At 42.4% G+C, this 20,202-nt stretch overlaps 1 long non-coding RNA gene across 4 annotated transcripts in view; it reads right to left on the bottom strand.

Annotated features, from left to right (window-relative positions):
- Window positions 1–20,202, bottom strand: part of LOC117070890 — a 749,288-nt gene that overhangs the window by 25,410 nt on the left and 703,676 nt on the right. The window lies entirely within an intron of this gene.

The following is a 20,202-nucleotide window of genomic DNA, read 5'->3' as shown; positions in this document are numbered from 1 at the left end:
TGCAAAATTTTAGGAAGAACTGTGGAAAACAGGTTTTTCACCATCCCTGCATCCTTTCTATTGGTATTCGCTGTTAGCCACTGAAATCCAGATGTGTACTTGAGATTTATAGTTGTTTACTTGGGATGCAAAATCTCCCATGAAACAGGAAAAGGATCTTTCATATAAAGAATAAATATTTGTGTTCTAGATGGAGAAGCAAATGCCTTTCTGAGCCCAGTTTCTAGGGCTGGCTGGCTGAATGTCTGGTATATAATAATAAATCACATTCATTGACTCAGGGACAGGCTCTGTGCTAAGCATGTACAAGTATCACTACTTCTGATTCTCACAAAACCTTGTGAAATAGCTACTGTGATTATCTGCTTTGTGTGTGTGTGTGTGTGTTTTGATTTTTTTTGATTTTTTTTTTTTTTGACAAAATCTCGCTCTGTCACCCAGACCGAAGTCCAGTGGCACAATCTCAGCTCACTGTAACCTCCACCTTCTGGGTTCAAGCAATTCTCCTTCCTCAGCCTCCCGTGTAGCTGGGACTACATGTATACGTCGTGACACCTGGCTAATTTTTGTGTTTTTATTAGAGATGGTTTCACCATGTTGGCCAGGCTGGTCTCAAATTCCCAACCTAAGGTGATCCACACTCCTCAGCCTCCCAAAGTGCTGGGATTACAGGCGTGAGCCACTGTGCCCGGCCATTATCTGCATTTTTAAGGATGAGGAAATAGACTTACGAAGATGGAGTAACTTTGCTGAGATTCCCTGGCTGGTAAATGGCAGATGCATGACTTAAATCCAGTTCCAACAACATGTTCTTAAATAGTGTGCTGTTCTATTTGGCCTGTGGCTTTTTGGAGACAACCTAATTTCAATCTAATTCTTTTGTTTTTCAAACAAGATTGCACATGTGTGATTCTGTATGTGGGAAGTAGGTCCAAATTTCTGTGTTCAAATGTGTCCGTGAGCTCTTCAATAAGCTGCAGATACAAGGCAGTCTAAGAATCATGGGGCTAGTGTTGTAGTTTTTTAGTCAGTCATGTGAATGTGTATTTAACATCTCCTTGGAATGTAAGGCTACCTTTCCTTGATTGCTCTCAGCTTAGCACAATGTCAAAAATTCTAGGCAGCAGCAAAGTCTCATTCCGTATCTTATTACAGTAGAATACTTCATTCATTTGAGTGGTCAAATGAAAGTTCTATGGTTAATAGGAAGTAACCTCCTTAAAGGGCACTGATGGATCCATCTATTGTTGACCATATTCTCTGGGGTTTCATCCATTCAAAGTATCCTCTTTATTTTCTGTAGCAACACACTATTCTTGCAAAGGAAACTTCTTCCATGTTAATTACCAGAGGATAAATTTTTCTTCATATCATTTGTTGTATGTAAACTTAAAACATAGATAAGTAAAAACTGGTTTTATTAATGTTTAACTTGGGCAGGCAAATGATTTTTCTTTTTTTTAAATGGGGTCTGGCTCTGTTGCCCAGGCTGGAATGTAGTGGTGTAATCATGGCTCACTGCAACTTCTGCCTCCTGTGCTCAAATGATCCTCCCACTTAAGCCTTCTGAGTAGCTGGGACCACAGGTGCACATTACCATATCCCGCTAATTTTTTATGTCTGTGTTAGAGAGGGGGTTTCACCATGTTGCCCAGGCTCATCTCGAACTGCTGAGCTCAAGTGATCTGCCTGCCTCGGCCTCCCGAAGTGCTAGGAGGCATGAGCCACGGTGCCCAGCTCAGGCACATGATTTTAAAGATTGAGAACTGAGTACTACTCCCTTCCTTTGGAGGCTGACTGTTTTTTCCCTGCAGAGACCTTCCTTTGTAAAAGTGTCTCTTTTGGGGAAGACCATGTAACACTTTGCTACAATGTCTTGGATAAAGTAGATGCCATTATAGACAGGTGAGTTAGGGAAGAGTCATAGAAGCCAAAATTGAGTTAGATCTTGAGATCTCGAAGGAAACACGGAATTTATATGGATAAAGGGGCAGAGCTTGGTATGAAACGTGGAGAAAAAAGTAGGATGAACCAAGATTAATTGCAAAATTGAGCCTATTGGCTATAGGATAAGAGGCCTGACTGGAGTAGAAGGTAACTTGCCTGTATGGCATGGGAGTGAGTGCATGGTTTCGATGGATGAGGAATGTGAATTAATAGAAGATATTGTGGAGCTGGCAGGATACTAATAGGGGTATCTTAGTATGGATGTACCTTTGGAAACCAAGTGTCCCAAGCCTCACATTGTACAGATGAGACAGCAGAGATTCAGGGTGGGGAGGCAACTTTCTCAGTATCAGTGGCAGGAGGGTTAGTCATCACTTGCTCCTTTGTACCCTGCAGTCTGTGCTTACCTGGGCACAAACATGAAATCGTTGTAGTCTAGGAAGTAAAGAGGCTCTGCTAGAACTCAGTATAGTAGGTATAGTACCAGTTTGCTGGACGTATTAAATAAGGAGAGAAATAGAGAAACTATTAAAAGCTTGGGGTACGTACCGTGGCCTTGGCTATTGGCAGGGAGACAAAGAAGATAATCATTGAAGATAAATTGAGGAAGAAGTTGGTAGGACCCAATATAGAGTGCAGAGAAGAGGAACATAGTTCAATGCAAGTTTCAAATTTTGCGTTCTTGCAGAATATTATTGGTGGGGATGGGGGAGTGGAGGCAGGGAAGGAGGTCAGATTCTAAGCTTGAATTGAGAAATGTTTGAAAACTGACTTGGTGATAGACAACTGGAAATAGCCATTCATTTATTCAGTGAATATTTATTGAATGCAAACTATGAACTGCTGGACGAGGTACTGCAGATATACTGGTAAACAAGCCAGATGTGCTTGGAGCATAACCTCCTAGAGCTTTCATTCTGGTGTGTACTGATGGGGAAATAAGGCCTTCCATGAGAGGCACACCTGGAGCGATGCCTGTGCCATGCTTGGCAGTAACCTCTCACTGACAGCAAGTAGACAGTGCCCTGCTGAGGGAAGAGGCCGTGGACCCCTGATCGTTGCAGAAACCTGCTATCATTTATGAACAGGTGATATGTTTTAGACAAACTGTCCTAAGAATTTTTAAACCATTCTTCCATTTATTTACGTTTAAATCCATTATTTGAGCTCATCCCCGCCAGAGAATTCTTACATTCAAGTGAATAGAGTAGATGATTAAACAGGCTATCAATGGTGCATATATGTCCACCGACCCAAGGTAAAAGATGACAGGCTCTAATGATACGTAAAAATTCCCCTGGCCCACTGAGCTGGCACTGGTACCTTTTGTTTAATTTACCACGATTCTTCAAGCTTGTCTCTAGCACCACTGGGTGATATTAAGTGCCTAAACCCTGTTTCTCTCTTTTATTCACCTGAGCTTTAACCCAAACTTGGACTGGGCTTTGGGGAGATTAGGAAATTCTGATGAATGAGATGGCTAAAAGACAAAAGACAAAGTCTCCTGATGATGATGATTTATTTATTTAGAGACAGGGTCCCACTTTGTGAATATGCAGCGGCATAATCAAGTTTTACTACAGCTTTGACCTCCTGGGCTCAAGTGATCCTCCTACCTCAGCCTCCCTAGTAGCTGGGACTGTTGGCATGCGCCACCAAGCCCTGCTAATTTTTTAGTTTTTTTTGTAGTGAGAGGGTCCCACTATTTTGCTCAGGTTGGTCTTGAACTCCTGGGCTCAAGTGACTCTCTCATCTTGGCCTCCCAAAGTATGCCACCACGCCCGGCCTATTCTCCTGATTAAATAGCACAAATAGTTGTCCAGGTTAAGGAAAAATCTTAATGGCAATAATGCTAAAATTAGCACTGATTTACATTTTCAAGCCTTGTTAAGCACTTCTTTATATGATAATGATTTGTTAAATTGAAAAATTTTGAAACACAGAAAAAATCACAATGTAGATCTTCATAGATATGAGATAAATTACCAAAAGTGAATCTATATCAAAACAAAGAGAAATTGTATCAAAGACCAAAGTTCTAAAATATTTTCCAGAAATGTCTTCTAGGGTGGGATTGCATTGAGAAGACCCAGAGATGTTCACCCTTCAAAAGACTGACTCCACTTCTGAAGAAATTTTAACATTCCTTCAGGGCAGGAAGGAGCTATTTGTGATGCCTTGGTTTGCTCTGCTAACTTGCCATTCTCCTTCCCTGTGACTGGATGTGTGTGCTATCTTTCCCTTGTCTGGGGCTATGCTTGGTTCCCTGGCATTTCCTCCTCCCTTTATTACCTGGACATTTGTCTATCCTGCCTCTCATTTTTCTTTCCAGGAACACAAAGGGTCCCAGAATTTTTATATCTGCTCTGACCCGTTATGATTGTATTTTAAAGCTTAACTCTCAGGATGGCATTACTTTACGGACATTGTAGTTCATGTTGGAATAGGGGAAAGCGTCTCTATGTCCTCCACGTCTAGACAGTATTTTTGCCGGGAAGGTCTGATAAGGTCATCTCCAGGTTCAGCAGATCGTAAGTGGTGGCAGCGTGTGCCGATGTTGTATCATTAAATCAGAATGGACATGTCCCGCAGTCAATCTGGGTACCTGCGAGGCAGTGTATTTACATGTCCTTATTGTTTTTCAGGGTTGGGAGATAGCAACTGCATCATGGAAAATCTGGAAAAAACTCAGATCTTTTTGGAATAATAAAACCAGTAGCCAGGAGGTCCCTCAGCCCTTCTCCCTCATGAATATTAAGCTTACTTTGAATGACATAAAATTAAAAGGAAATTTCTTTCACAGTGTAGTTAAGGCAACTTGTATTGGCTCAATATGATTCATGATTAAATGTATGGATCTAACTCCATCCAACACAGAGATCTGCCCAGCCATTTTGGCCCTGCCCACGAATAGGCAGCGCCTTCTCCTCTCTCTGCCATCTTTGCTTCTCTCTCCTTGCTTTCCTGCTTGCTCTCCTTTCCTCCCTGCCTGCTTCACCGACTTACTCACCACACTCCATCGCTCCTCTCTCAACAGAGAGTCTGTCTTCCTACAGTGTGGCTGCATGCCAGCAATAATGGAAATGGTGGAAAATTTTCTTGTGGTTGGAGATGAAGCCAACAGCAAAGGAAGCTTGTCCCTCACTCTGCTCTCCTCCCCTACAGACCCCCTCCTCTCAGCTTTGCATTCAGGCTAGGGACGGGGAATATAGGACTTGTGGCCAGAAGATCTAAGAGATTTTTGCTGGCTTTTGCTCTCTGAAGTGTGCTCCGAAACAGCAATCAAAAAGGCTTTCTGGAGGCCTCGAAGGATGGGAGAGCACCAAGCAAACACAGTTCTCCTTCAGAGAAAGCTGCTGGACACCAAAGAAGGGCCCCCAAACTTCATGAGGTTACCGTGCCGACCCCCTGCAAACACAGGGGCCCAGTGAAATACATACCTCCATGCCCTGGGGGCCTATCTGGCCCTGTTAAAACTGTGCCCCTGCATGTTTGGTTTAGTTCATTAGAGAATTTCCAAGACTCTTGAAATGCTTGTGGGTAACCTGGAATTTCCTTAGAGACCTGGCTGCTGAGATCACTAACCAGCATCAGGACCCATGCCTTCTGAGAGTGACAAAGACAGCTGTGTAGAAGTGGGTCACAGGAAAGTTTTGGAAGTTCTTCAGCCATAAATTCCTTTATAAAGCACAAATACACCAACTATAAAAGTTCTAGAATGTGGCAGAGAAGACCTGAATCTCAATCAAGGCTGAGAGGTGTATGCAGCCATCCTTGTCTCTGCTAAAGGCCAGCTTTGTAATATTTATTGGTACAGGCTCACACGACTAATGGGATTGACGTTGACTGCCATTTTTAGTTCTGTCTCTTTTTTTTTTCTTTTTTTTTTGATCAAATCTCTGTCACCCAGGCTGGAATGTGGTGGCAGGATCTCGGCTCACTGCAGCCTCAACTTCCCGGACTCAGATTCTCCTGCCTCAGTTTCCTGAGTAGCTGGGACCACAGGCATGCACCACCACTCCTGGTTGTCATTGGTTTTGTGTGTGTGTTTTTTTTGTTTTTTTTTTAAGAGCTTCACTCTTGTTGCGCAGGCTGGAGTGCAATGGTGTGATCTCGGAGCATCACAACCTCCGCCTCCCAGGTTCAAGTGATTGTCCTGCCTCAGCCTCCCGAGTAGCTGGGATTACAGGCATGCACCACAATGCCTGGCTAACTTTGTAGTTTTAGTAGGGATGGGGTTTCTCCATGTTGGTCAGGCTGGTCTCGAATTCCTGACCTCAGGTGATCGGCCCATCTTGGCCTCCCAAAGTGCCGGGATTATAGGCATGAGCCACCAAGCCAGGCCTTTAATTTTCTTTGATGTTGAAAGGCAAAGACCTGATCGGATTCATGAGGATCCTCAAGATCTCATGGCACAGAACAATAGTTGAACAGTTGATTTTCTGAATATCAACTTAACTGACCTTTCCTAGCAGATGTTAGATTTAAGTTCCACCAGAGGAACTCTCAGGAATGGAAGCATATCTTTTTTTGGGATGAATCAAAGGTCACTCTCAGCCTCATCTCAAGCACACCCTTGAGACCTTGGAAATACTTCTGGGGGCTACCCTCATTCCTCAATTTTCTATAGTATCAATGAGAGATGAACCCAGCTCGACTTCCTGGGTTGAGTGGGGGCTTGGAGAATTTTTCTGTCTTACAAGAGGATTGTAAAATGCACCAATCAGCACTCTAGCTAGTAAGAGGATTGTAAAGTGCACCAGTTGGCGCTCTGTAAAATGCACCAATTGGTGCGAGTCTAAAAGTAGCCAATTACAGGGAGGATTGAAAAAGGGGCCCTCTGATAGAACAGAAATGGAATATGGGAGGGGACAAATAAAGAAGTAAAAGCCGCCCCTCCCCCCCTACAGCCAGCAGCAGCAACCTGCTGGGATCTCCTTCCATCCTGTGGAAGAAGCGTTCTTTTGCTCTGGTTCTTAGCAATAAATCTTGCTGCTGCTCACTCTTAGGGTCCATGCCACCTTTAAGAACTGTCACACTCACTGTGAAGGTTCACAGCTTCATTCTTGAAGTCAGCAAGACCACGAACTCACTGGAAGGAACCAACTCTGGACACATCAGCATGTTCCTTTCTTGTATAGAACATTACTTTGTCATTTTTGATTCACTTGACAAATATTTACTACACTTGTGCCTGATTCTTTATTAAGTAGTGAGGAAATATGGTGAGCAAGACAGACCCAGGTCCCTGCCCTTCACAATTATAAAGTCACCATGAAGAGGGACAGGTGGTTCGTTTGATGCTGCATCTGCGGGCATAGGCTCCGGAGCCTGGGCCATGTTGCTTTTCTTGGCCCTCTCTCCGCCATTGTGACTTCCACAGTAGCTGAATCAAAGGTAGTGAACTAATAAGATACTGTCTCCATTTTTCTAATTGTTTTCCAAAAACGAGGAAGTACTCAAAGAATAACGTGAATTTGGTGTAGTGTGTGATGGTTGAGGCTCGGGAACCAAATAACCTAGGTTTCAATCCTCTTCCAACACTTTATTAGCTGTGTGACCCTGGGAAATGTTTTTAAGTCTGTCTCTGCTTGTAATTTCTTGTCTTTAAAATGATGACAATTATATTCTCTACCTCGCAGGGGTTTTGTGGGGATTACATGAGTTAATAATCAAAGTATATAGAACATTGTCTATCGAGCAGTCAATAAAATGAGCTATTAATTATGCTAAAGCCCAGGGTCTGGAAAGGACTTGGAAAACCCAGTCTTCAATTCAGATAATACATACTTTATAAATGAAACTATGGCTAACATAGATAGGGAGAAGATGACAGAAATAAATGGGAAAGCTCACTCTCTTCAGATTCTGCCAGTGAATTATCTGCATCAGGGCATCTAGAGGTTGCCCAGGGGATCAGGATGCATGAGCTTTAAGAGGCATTGGGTGGCATTGACCTGCTAGGGTCCTGCAGAAGGATGAGGAGGGGATTTTCTGCCAACCAGGTCATAAGCAGGGCTCTAGTCAACAATTCCTTGGGATACCTTTTTCTTTCATGGTGTTTGCCCATAATTGACAACTGGAAGAAGTTATTCTGGGTTTGTGGTGAAGCTGTGGTATAAGTTAGCTGCTATGTAGTTTTCTCAGACAGTTTATGCATATTATTTTTACATTGAGAGAACCTTCCGGGAATGAATCTCGATTGAGGACAGTCCTAACTCTTGGTTCTCCATACCACTTCTAATGTGTACAATTCTTTGCATCTATTTCTAATGAAGGTGGCGATGATATATACCCGAGGCATGGTAGAAGAGTCCTGACTGCAGGTTTTGAGTTCTGGGTTCCAGTTCTGGCTATTTGTATGAAGTCACTTAATATCTTGGTGTCTTAGTTTCCTCACGTCAAATGTAGCGTAAGATTTGATACTTGCTAATGGTGTTTGAAGCTGCAATGTGTTCTGTTGTTTGTGTAACATGCCTCAGTATTCAGGGTGCTCAATCATGTATTGATTTACTCACCTATAGAATTATCTGTTTAGTTAATACTTGATAGTTTTTTTCAGAAATAAGTTTTGCTTAAGCTACAAAAATGTTAATTGCACACAAAAACAAAAATTATAAGTATTTATGCATCTACTATCCAGGTTTAACAGATATTAATATTTCATTATATTTGATCTTTCTTTAAAAAATAGTATAGATAATTCATTTCCTCCCTCCCTAGCAATAACCACTATCTTTAAATTAGTATTCTTTTTACATAGATTGTTATACTTAGACATGGATGTGTTCTCTCTATAGCACTGAGTTTTTTAGTTTTTTAGTTTTTATTTTTAGACGGAATCTTGCTCTGTCACCCAGGCTAGAGTGCAGTGGTGTGATCTCTGCTTACTGCAACCTCTGCCTCCCGGGTTCCAGAAGTTTTCCTGCCTCAGCCTCCGAGTAGCTGGGATTACAGGTGTGCGTCACCACTCCCAGCTAATTTTTGTATTTAGTACAGATGGGGTTTCACCGGGTTGGCCAGGCTGCTCTTAGACTGCTGACCTCAAGTGATCTGCCCACCTTGGCTTCCCAAAGTGCTAGGGTTACAGGTGTGAGCCACCGTGCCTGGCCAGTATTGAGTTTTAGAAATGAACATACTATAAGTTTTCTTATTTTGCTCAACTTTGTATTTTTCAATTTCATCCACATTACCACCTATGTCATTACTCATTTATTCACTTTAACAGTGACCTAGTATTCCGTTACATGAACTTATGCCAGTTTATCCATTCTCTATTGATGGCATTTGGATAACTTACAATTTACTATTGTAAATAACATTGCCACAACCAACTGTGCAGAAGCCTATTTGGGCACGTGTGTGTGTTTCTCTAGGGTAATTTACCTGGAAGCAAAACTACTTAGTGGAAGGATATATTTATTTTCAACTTTTCCAGATAATGTGAAATTGCTTTCCAAACTGCTGGTAGGTATTTATACTGTCATCATTACCATATGACATCTTGTTTTCCTACATCCTTGCCAGCTTGTATGTTGGAAGACTTAATTTTTTTCCGATTTGATGTGTATGAAATAATATATTCTTGATGTTTTCATGTGTTTATTGGCTTTTTAAGTTTGAATCTTACCACTTATTCATGGTGGAGGATGAGTTCTAATTAGGCACTTATTTGATTAAGTTGTGGGGTTACTTGCTAGCTAAGCACTATGTTGATATGGTTCTTATGTTTGTGGTGTGCGATACCGAAGAGCCAAGATGAGGCCCACACTATGAATTTCCTGGATGATGTCACTGTGGAGGGACGTAGGTCACGGGCCACAGTGCTCTGTTTTGTTCTGCGGGTCTGGCTAATCCTCTAGATGGAAGATTGAAGTTGGCCCTTGTGTGGAGAGCTCTGCCTGGTAGATGACTTGGCCTACTTGGGCCCACCCAAGTCTCTAGGCTGCAGTTATTTTGGGGAGAAATTTTCAGGGAGTGCTGGAGGACACTAATTTTTATAATAGAATGTTGAGTGATAAGGCAAAGGAATAAACTCTTGTGAGAGATTCAGCATCTTGAGCAATAGAGTGTGGGGAGCGAGCACCCTGATTACAAATATATATTTAGCTAATAGGTTTTCTTTTTTTTCTTAAATTCCTGAACCTGACTTCCTGGTAGAAAAGCCTTGGACTGGGGCTAATGGTGCAGAAAAGCAATTTTTTTTTTTTTTGCACTGAAAATTTATACAATTACGAGAGGGTATTGAATTCATTGTAATGTTGGAGCTACCATGGAAGATCTAGAAAAAGGGATAATTAACACCCATAATCCAGGCCCCTGGGATTAACTTCACGGGCAGTGTTTCATAGTTAAGCTCACTGAAGATAACAGAAGCGAGCCCAAACCAACAGATCCCCAGGAGCAGAAGCCTCATAAGGGACCAAGCAAGTTATTCCCTCATAGAATAGACACCTAGAAATCTGGTGCTTTTGTTATGTTAGGACTCTACTGATGACTACCGCTACTGGGGAGCTATTAGTAAAGAGAGAGAGAAACAGATAAGTAGCATGGTTTATCAAAAAATCATCACCAGTCATTTGAAAAAGGAATGCAAACCGCTGCTACTTCTGTGTCAGGCATCCCTTAATTCTCTGGGATTAGGTCTTACCTGAGTAATGTGTGGCCTACTCTCAATGGGGACATAAGGAGGCCTAATATATTTTCTCTTTAGCGAGGATGACCATAGATGCTGGTTTGCCTACGATGGACTTGGCTTATGCATTTTTTATGGGCACGTTGGTTAATATTGTACCTGTTGACTGTAAAAATGTACTGCTTTGTACTGTAAATCATGTGGTCATCCCATTTTGAACTTGTACAAGCCACTCTTGTAAATATGTTGACTTGTCTGTTCACTTGTCTGACTCCCCCTGTGAAACTACAAACTCTTTGAGAGTAGAAACTATGTCCCTTTGACTTTGTGTACCCTATTTTTATCAATGTGCATTTAGTAGGTGCTCAATATTTTAAGAACGAATGGATAACGTTTTACCTTAGAGGAGTCCTTCTCTGAGTCATTGGATTAATGAAAGTACCTTTGGGAATGACGTTTTGTGTCACTTATGAGCACCTGAATTGAAGTGCTTAAAACAGGTGATAGGATAGAACCCCGAAGAGGAGAAGTGTTGGAACAAAGTGAACAAGCCATTTTAAAAGCTAGTGTACAAAGAACAGAGACAGACTGTAGACTTCACAGTTTTTGGGGGGGCTGATTTTTGAGCCTATCTTCACAATACTATTTAAAAAGCCATGGCTGGGTACGGTGGCTCATGCCTATAATCCCAGTGCTTTGGGAGGCCGAGGTGGGAGGATCATGAGGTCAAGAGATGGAGACCATCCTGGCTAACATGGTGAAACCCCGTCTCTACCAAAAATACAAGTTAGCCAGGCATGGTGACGGGTGCCTGTAGTCCCAGCTACTCGGGAGGCTGAGGCAGGAGAAGGACGTGAACCGGGAGGTGGAGCTTGCAGTGAGCTGAGGTTGCCCCACTGCACTCCAGCCTGGGCGACAGAGAGAGACTGTACTAAAAAAAAAGCCATAGTAAAAATGAATGGAACAGCTCTTGGAGATGTTAAAGAGAGCTCTTCAATTCTGAAAGGGCCCCAGTCTCAGCCCTATGGTCATTGCCTCTGCAGTGAGAGTATCTGTTGGGAGGGAAGCACTCTTTCCGTACTCTGTGCCATTCTTCAGATAGAATCCTACATCTATAGCTGGAAGTGGCCTTAGATACTGTCTAGTTCAAATCTTTCTCATGACTGAGAAAATTGGCTCAGGGAGGTTAAACAATTGGCCAAACCCACAGAGATAGTGTCAGAAGCCAGAAGAACCCTTCTAGTATTTCCCTTAGACTCAAATAGAATTTAAAAATCTAATTTGCCCCTGAGACCCTGAATTCTCGTTGCAGACCCATTTCCAATCATGTTGGAAGGATTTGGCTTTGGTTTCCTGGGGAGTATCTTGCAGGGAAGATGGTTTGTCCTGTACCACAATGGAAAGGAGAGAGCTTTCTGAACAATTTGGGGGCATAGAAGGGAATGCAGTAGCCCACACGATGGGGAGAGGAGGACTGTATGTCCATGTTACACATATTAAATTGACAAAAATGTCCTGTACAGCCCTTGACACAAAAGCAAACCCTTTTGTTTGTAATGCCAACGTAAAAACAGACAGGAACAAATGTTCCATCCATGAATTCTGAAGTTTGGCAGTTAACAAAGTGTCCTGAAAAGTGGCATAAATGAAGGCAGATCATCTTGGCTGCCTGTTTCATCATGTGGATGGAAAAATGTTCTGGGTGAAAGTAAACAGACTTCAGGACACTGGGCTGGTTCAGGAGGGTGGTCTCAGAGTGAGTAGGGAAGCTGGCCTGTCGTAGCAACTCAGACCTGTCTTAATTAAAGACCTTAGAGAGAAAGGGCTTGAAGATGAAATTCACAGATGATTCTGAATGGGGAAATGTGGCAAACACCAGCAGAAGCAAAAGAGTAACCTAAAGGAATTAGAAAAATGGGAAAGGCAGGGACAAAATGCGAATCATCATGGAAAAATGCAAATGGATATGTCTGGGGCAAAATAATCCACAAACCAGACATTCATTGGGCAGAAAAAATTTGAAGTGCGTTAAGAATAGAAAAGTGCTGTAAAATGGTTGCTGCATTCTGACAGTTTAGGTGGGTGGGCAAGCAGGGAGGGAGTGGGCATAGAAGATGGGTGGTCCTTACGGGAGGCTTACTCGTAGGTGTGAAGTGACCTCATTATGGGGCCTGCTCCATCTTTCTCTGCACCTAATGCTTGCATGGCCCATTCTGATATCCCAGGGGGTTGGCTGGGATGAGGTGCATGTCTTGCTGGCACTGTGAGATGCCTGTTGGGATAAACAGGTAACAATCCAACCACCAGGCATCTGCTTTGGAGAGTGCCTTCCAGACCATATTCTTTTCTTTTCTTTAAAAAGCAAAATAAATTTATCAAAGAGCATCCAGACTTTTCTTTGGAAGAAGAGCATGAAAAAGAATTTCTGTCAAAGAACAAACATTTCCTATTTGTCATACAGAGTCACAAATTTGGAATAATTTTGTCATTGTTTTGATTTGTGAAATTTGTTACCAAAAACCTTCCTTTTAACCTCAATCATAAAATTTTAACAATTACGAACTGATGATGACCAGAGATCCTCATTTTCCAAAACAACTCACATGTTTCTCACTCTGGAAATTGCTCTGTTTTGGAAAGTTCTGCACGAGACCCCATGAAGCACTTTGTGTTGATGAGGCCTTCAACTTAAGGAATTGTGAAGAAAAACAGAGCCCTCTACTCCTTTCCTTATTATAGTTGAGTCAAAGGTCCCTGTCACAGGCCAAGTCTCCCTAGACATTTACCATCTTCTTTTGAGTAGCTTTTCAATTTGAAAAGCTAGGCCTGAAATCAAGGTCTTATAACTCTGACCAAAATCACTTAAGGTACAAGAATAGCAGTGTGGATTCCCGGGAACTTCTTTTATCCTCAAAATGGATTATTGAGAGGAATCATTCAAAAAATATAAGCTGAAACAGGATATGTAAGCCTATATAAGTGATGGACAGCTTCTCATTGTAACAGAAAACCATGTAATTTTTGGGGGTTGTTTTCAGATCTTTCTATATTCCTTTAATCACAGTAGTTCTCTACAGGGTAGTAGATCATGACCAGCTGAGGAGCTTGTTCACGACTCAGGACTTGACATGCAGAATGGGGTTGTGGGAAATGGGCTGGGGCCTGGATAGTCTGCGATATGGCCATGGAGAGCAAGAGGAAGCAGAGCTGCTGTGTAGAGTTTGGAGTTTACCTAAGCTATTTGATTTCCCCATGGGTGACCTCACCTGGACCAGTGGGGCAAAAGAGCTCCTAGATCTAATTACTGATGAGGAGCTTGAGGATGCAGCTGGAGATGCTGTTTCTGGGAAGCCTGGCTTTAAGGTCCACACCATGAAGTCACAATCTAGGTAGGCCTGGCCCTTGACTTGAGTGTCAGAGGAAGACAACTGGAGTAGAATCTCTCAGCTTCCTGCCTCCCATCACCACTTTCTTGTGATAACCTGGAAAGCCCATCCTGGATCATGGCTGGGGGCTAGGCCATTCTAGAATGAGCTCTCAAGGGCTGGAGCTGTGTTGTGTTGAGTCTGAAGGAGGAAGAGAAAGAGACAAAGTTAATCTCCAGGATGCCAAAACCTGATGTCAATTTCAAAGGCCCAGAAACAAGAAGTAATCCAATGGGGTCTGAATAAGAGTAGACAATACAGTTACATGTGGAAGTGAAGTAAGAGGTAAAGAGAATTGTGCTGAATAGTGAAAGAAAGCCTCAAGCTCAGTTTTGTGCTTGCTAGTGAGTGTGTGCATAATCAACTCTTGGCTCTGGTTATTTGGGTGGGCATGTCTGAAGTTCAAGGTCAAGGCAACCCCTGCTGATGGTTGAAAGCCCAGTTCTGCTCCTATAGGTCCCAATTAGTATAGCCTACCTGGTAAAAAGCTTTGGGTCTCCATGGGGCAAAAAGTGAGCTATCAAACAGGGTTAGTCCCATGTGGCCCACTGTCCATGAAGTCACCCCTGTACTGTCAGAGTCCTCACCCAGGACCGGTCCAAAGAGGAATGAGTAGAGCTGAGCTATCTGGGCTCCTGGATGGGTGGTTGGCTGAGAAGAGTATGGGAGCCAAGAAATCTCCACGGTTTCACTCTGGGGACTGGCAGCAATTTGAACTGAGGTATGGTGAGGAGCAAGATGAGAATGGGTGGAAACTGGGATTGTGAGGGGCAGAAAGGTGCACAAGGGCCTGGCTGAATTCAGTTCCACCTGCAAGCTGTTCCACCTGCCATTTAATTTTTCCTCAATTAATTTACTTCTCAGTTTTTCTACTCCCGTGATGAAAGGCTCTATGGCCCTTGACAGAGTTACATGTGCTTATTTTCTCTTCAACAAAGACATAACTTTGGTTGCCAGTCTTCACCACCTTGACTGACTCTTGACATAACACCTGTGATGTTTGAGACGAACACCCAGAGTTACCTGTGATATTTATCTTTGTTTCTGCATTGTCTTCCCTCACTGAAATGTTACCAACATTGTGATGCTTTTTACCACTGCATAGCACAGAGCCTGATACATAATTGGTGTTTAATAATATAGCAGAGGAATGGTTTGATACCTTGTGTACTACTAGTATGTTCAGAACAGGAGCTGCTTTGGTACAGTTTGAGTCTTGGAACTCTCTGACAAAAGGCAGCTTATGATATGGATATGTAAGGTGTTCTCTTAGTGTTTTAAACTGCTTTATTCTCTTTGTTTTTTTTTTTTTTAACTTTAAGTTCAGGGGTACATGTGCAGGTTTGTTACTAGGTAAACTTCTGTCACGGGGGTTTGTTGTACAGATTATTTCATCACCTAGGTGTTAAACCTGGTAACCTGACTTATTTTCCCTGATCATCTTTTCCCTCCTCCCACCCTCCATTCTCCAGTAGGCCCCAGTGTGTCTTGTTCTCCTTTATGTGTCCATGTGTTCTTGTCATTTAGCTCCCACTTATAAATGAGAACATACAGTGTTTAGTTTTCTTTTTTTTTTTTTGAGACGAAGTCTCACTCTCGGCCAGGCTGGAGTGCGGTGGCTGGATCTCAGCTCACTGCAAGCTCCGCCTCCTGGGTTTATGCCATTCTCCTGCCTCAGCCTCCCGAATAGATGGGACTACAGGCGCCCGCCACCTCGCCCGGCTAGTTTTTTTTGTATTTTTTAGTAGAGACGGGGTTTCACTGTGTTAGCCAGGATGGTCTCGATCTCCTGACCTCGTGATCCGCCCGTCTCGGCCTCCCAAAGTGCTGGGATTACAGGCTTGAGCCACCGCGCCCGGCCGCAGTGTTTAGTTTTCTGTTCCTTTGTTAGTGTCCCAAAGATAACAGCCTCCAGCTCCATCCATGTGCCTGCGAAGGACATGATCTTCTGCTTTTTTATGGTTCCACAGTATTCCATGGTATATATGTACATTTTCTGTATCTGGTCTACCATTGAAGGGCATTTAGATTCATTCCATATCCTTGCTATTGTGAATAGTGCTGCAGCAAACATATGCATGCATGAATGGTTAACATATTTATTAATGATCAGTCTTTGTAATGACCTGAGAGACCCTCTGCTAATGACCTGTTTTCATAGATGATTTTGTGCTAGTGAAATATCCTTGCCTGAGGTTCTGTGTGAAATGAGAAGCTCAGATTCTCCCTCCAGAGTGGTAGGCAGGGGTGCAGTCTTCCTGGCTTTGCTGCCTAGTTTCTATATGACCCAGCAATTCCGTTTCTAGTGTGTACCCAAGAGAATTTAGAACATATGTACCCAAAAACTTACACCTGAATTTTCATAGGACCATTATTCATAATAGCCAAAAAGTGACACAACCTGAATGTCCAACTGGCAAATGGATAAACAAAATGTGATCTATTCATACAGTGGAATATTATTCATCAATAAAAGGAAATGTCACTAGGTAGATATACCTTAGAACATGATGTGCTAGGTGAAAGAAGCAGACACAAAAGGCCACATATTGTATGATTTCATTTAAATGGAATTTCCAGATCAGGCAAATCAGCAGAGACAAAGTAGATTAGTGATTTTCAGGAATTGGGGGAAGGGGATGATAGATTATGACTACTTAGGGATCTGGCATTTCTTTCTGGGGTGACGAAAATGTTCTGGAAATAATGGTAATGGTCCCACAACTTCACGGATATACTAAAAAGCTACCAACTCCTACCTTTTGAAAAGGATGAATTTCATGCCGTGTGAATTATATCTCAATATAAAAAGTAATTTCAAGTTGCTACCATGTAAAGACCCCCAAACAAGGAAGGGATCAGATTGAGTGTAGATGTCATGAGTGAACAGCAAGAGTTACCTAGAGGAGGATTAGCAGGGGCTGCAAGAAAAGAAGTTGAGATTGAAGCAGATGATAGCTCCTTTCTTCCTCATGATGACCAAAGACTTCTCAGTGGTGTGAGGCTAGACCTGGACAGAAGCTGTATCAACGTCCAGGCTGGCCACTCCCACAGTAGCCTGTGATGGCCTCATCCCTCACCCCAACTGGGAATATGCTTTCTTCTCCTCTTTCCCAACGTGCATCTACTACCACGTCAGCCATGGGCAGAATCCTTCTAGGTTTCAGGGGTTCCGTGCACTGGCTCTAAATCACAAACTAAATAGAAAATATTTGCGTGCATAAAGTTTAGTTTTCTTGCTGTCTGGAACAGTCTTATTGTCATTATACTTTATTTCATTAATTAATCCTCCAAACACCAAATAACTTGCCCCTTAAATTGTATCTACATTGACTGGGAGACCCAATAAGTATGTATCTAAAGATGAAACACAAATTTGGATTTTAGGGTTTAAAAAGTGAATTAGGAATGATCCATGCTCTCTAGAAGCTTTGGGTTAGTTAGGGAGTTGACTCAGACTCATGACCGCACAAGGCAGCATGTCACACATGGTGTGAAAAGGTACTACTTAACGCTGCTCAATGAAGCTGTGGCAGCTAAGGGATGGGAACCTTTCAATTAGACTGCAGTGATTGGGGAAGTTTCTGTGGAAGAGCCATTTGAGATAAATTTGATTTAGATTACCAGAGGGAATAGGAAAGGAAACTCCAGGGCAGAGAGAATGCTAGGCATAAAGGTACAGAGGCCAGAATGCTCTAGCACATCTTGGGAAGTGTGATTTGACTAGTTTGCTGAGGAGGATGTGCTTTGGGAAGTAATGACATAGAGGTTTAGAGAAAGATAAAAGGGAATGTTTGTATTTTTGAGACAGAGGAACAGTGAGAGGCATAGACCGTTCCTTCTTTTGTAGGGTGGGGCTAGATTGGAAGAGCCTCTGGAGATTTGCCCCTTTTGTTTGCTCGTCCTTCTTTCTTCATGAAGGAAAAATGAATCTAAGACTTTGAGAACCTTGGAATTCACTATATTTAACCATAGAAGACTTCTCTGTACCTATGGGGAAGAGAAAACTTCAGGCTGCACAAATAGAGACTGTCTCATGCTCATGATAATGTATGTTGAGAACTTTCTTTGGAACAGTCTTGGACGGAGGTGGTATTGGAGCTCAGTCTTCTATATGCAGTTGTCCTCGAACAGGATGCTCTTGATTACCAGCTTTGTCCACAGTGATGCCATGCATACATGTTGGCATGGACATATATATAGAATGGGTTTTCAGCACTGCTGGCTTATAATTGGCTGCCAGTCAAATTCACAATCCAATTCGTGCACAAGCAGCTTCACAAATCTCAGACCGAAAGGCTTTGTACATACTGCATCACCTTGAAAGAGAAATGCACCATTTATGGTCTTTCTTGGCTTAGGTTCTTGGCAGTTTAGGGCCGTTTTCATTGGAGACAGGTAACTTGTGGCTGTGGCCGTTAGAAGAACTCTGCTTTTCCATTCTGATCCATGAAGGATGCCACAGAACACTGTGGAATTGGATATGACCTCTTTAAGTGCATGACTATGTGATTATTTCCTTCAACTTAGAGGCCTTTTGTTTATTAACAAAACTTGCCTACCCCTTCACGCAGGAAAATTCTTAATTTACAAAATTGCCCTTGGAAAACTCGTGCTTTCTGCAAAGGATAAGGAAATGAGCTGTTTTCTCTTAGTTTCTGTCTTTGATTGCTTTATGATAATGGCAGTGATGGGCAGAGGGCCACATGAGTTATTTTCTCCACAAGGAAAGTTTTCTGTGAGGCAGAGAGATCCTTGGGTGGGGTTTCCAGACATACTACCTGGGTTTCCATCAAAGCAAAACTCAGGGATCCAGGGAGGTCAGTCTCCTTACCCCCGCACATGCCACAAATACTTCCCTACCTGTATGTGTAAGTTTTTTTTCTGATGAAAATAACCTCATTCAGTCACATATCATCTTTCATGCTCTAAATCCTGTATTATCCCCATTATGAAGCACCCACTGGTTATTTCAGCCCACATGGATGACCTTCACATTGAGCTCCTATGGCCTTACACGCACTCCCCTAAAATGGTTTTATTCCTATTGGGTTATCTCCTTGACCAGGTAGCAAACTTTTAGGCACAGCATTCTTGACAGATTGTAATTGACAACAATTGAGAAGGAAGGTGAAAAATTGTAGCTTTGTAAGAGCACAGCAATAGCATTTACACACTTGTTTTATTCCTGGGAAGAAACATAAGTAGAGAAGGCTTTGCAAAAACTTTTGCCATTAGGTGAACATGATCAAATGGTTTATTAGAAGAGGATGACCTACAGCACTGCATTCTGGCTTTGGAAGTGGGTAATTTGCCTTTACCAAACACCTCTTAGAAAAACCAAACATGGAGTGGCTGGAGCCACAGTTGGCTGAGGCCCAGTTTCTGAGGGATTGACTGGTGTGGAGATGGGGCCAGGCTTGCACATGGTGGGTCTTAGAACTGGGCCAGAGCCAGGGTGGGAGTGGAGGAGGTTGCTGTCATGTAATTTTCTTTGCCTGTAAGTCTGGAATTCTGCAAATTTTCATAGCCAGTTTTGAGGTCTTTTTACTTTAAGTCAGATCAAAGGATAAAGGAACTTAGGTTAGAGTCAACTTACTGATGAACTAATGTAAGTTGCAGAGGCACAGATACTGTGTATCTCTATCTTTCTTCCCCACCATCCCTATGAAGTCCCTTTAGTCATATATGTACAAGGAAACCCATTTAAGGAGGGAAAACATCTGGAGATGCACATCTAATCAAGCTTCCCATATTCCCCTCTTCCTCTTTTATCTCTTATACATAATCTACTTTTTTTCTGCCTATTTTTTTCTTTAAACACAAAATGTAGGGCTACCAGGGCATTAGAGGTTATCATTTCCTCCAGGAACTCAAAATTATCACCTTATTTAAGGGGTCTTCCTGGCCATAAAAACTTGCATTACCCACTTTCCAACCCATACCTCAATCATTGCCTCCCCCACTTACCGTGCTACCTCTTTTCTACAAATATCTTATGTTGCCTGCCATATCATATATTTGTCTGTCCCCCACTGCCCTGGAATGTAGGCACTATAAAAATGGGCCTTTGTTCTGTTTGCTGATGTATCTTTAGTGTCTACAATAAGGTCAGAAAGTAAATGTGGCTCTGTATCTAAGTGATATTTCAAAACTTAAATACCAGAACCTAGAGTTTCCCTTTTTTTTCTTTTA

This window comes from Trachypithecus francoisi, unplaced genomic scaffold, assembly GCF_009764315.1.
Source record: "Trachypithecus francoisi isolate TF-2019V2 unplaced genomic scaffold, Tfra_2.0 Lachesis_group3, whole genome shotgun sequence".
Lineage (NCBI taxonomy): Eukaryota > Metazoa > Chordata > Mammalia > Primates > Cercopithecidae > Trachypithecus > Trachypithecus francoisi.
The sequence above is the reverse complement of the archived record's forward strand: the minus strand, read 5'-3'. Positions and strand labels throughout refer to the sequence as shown.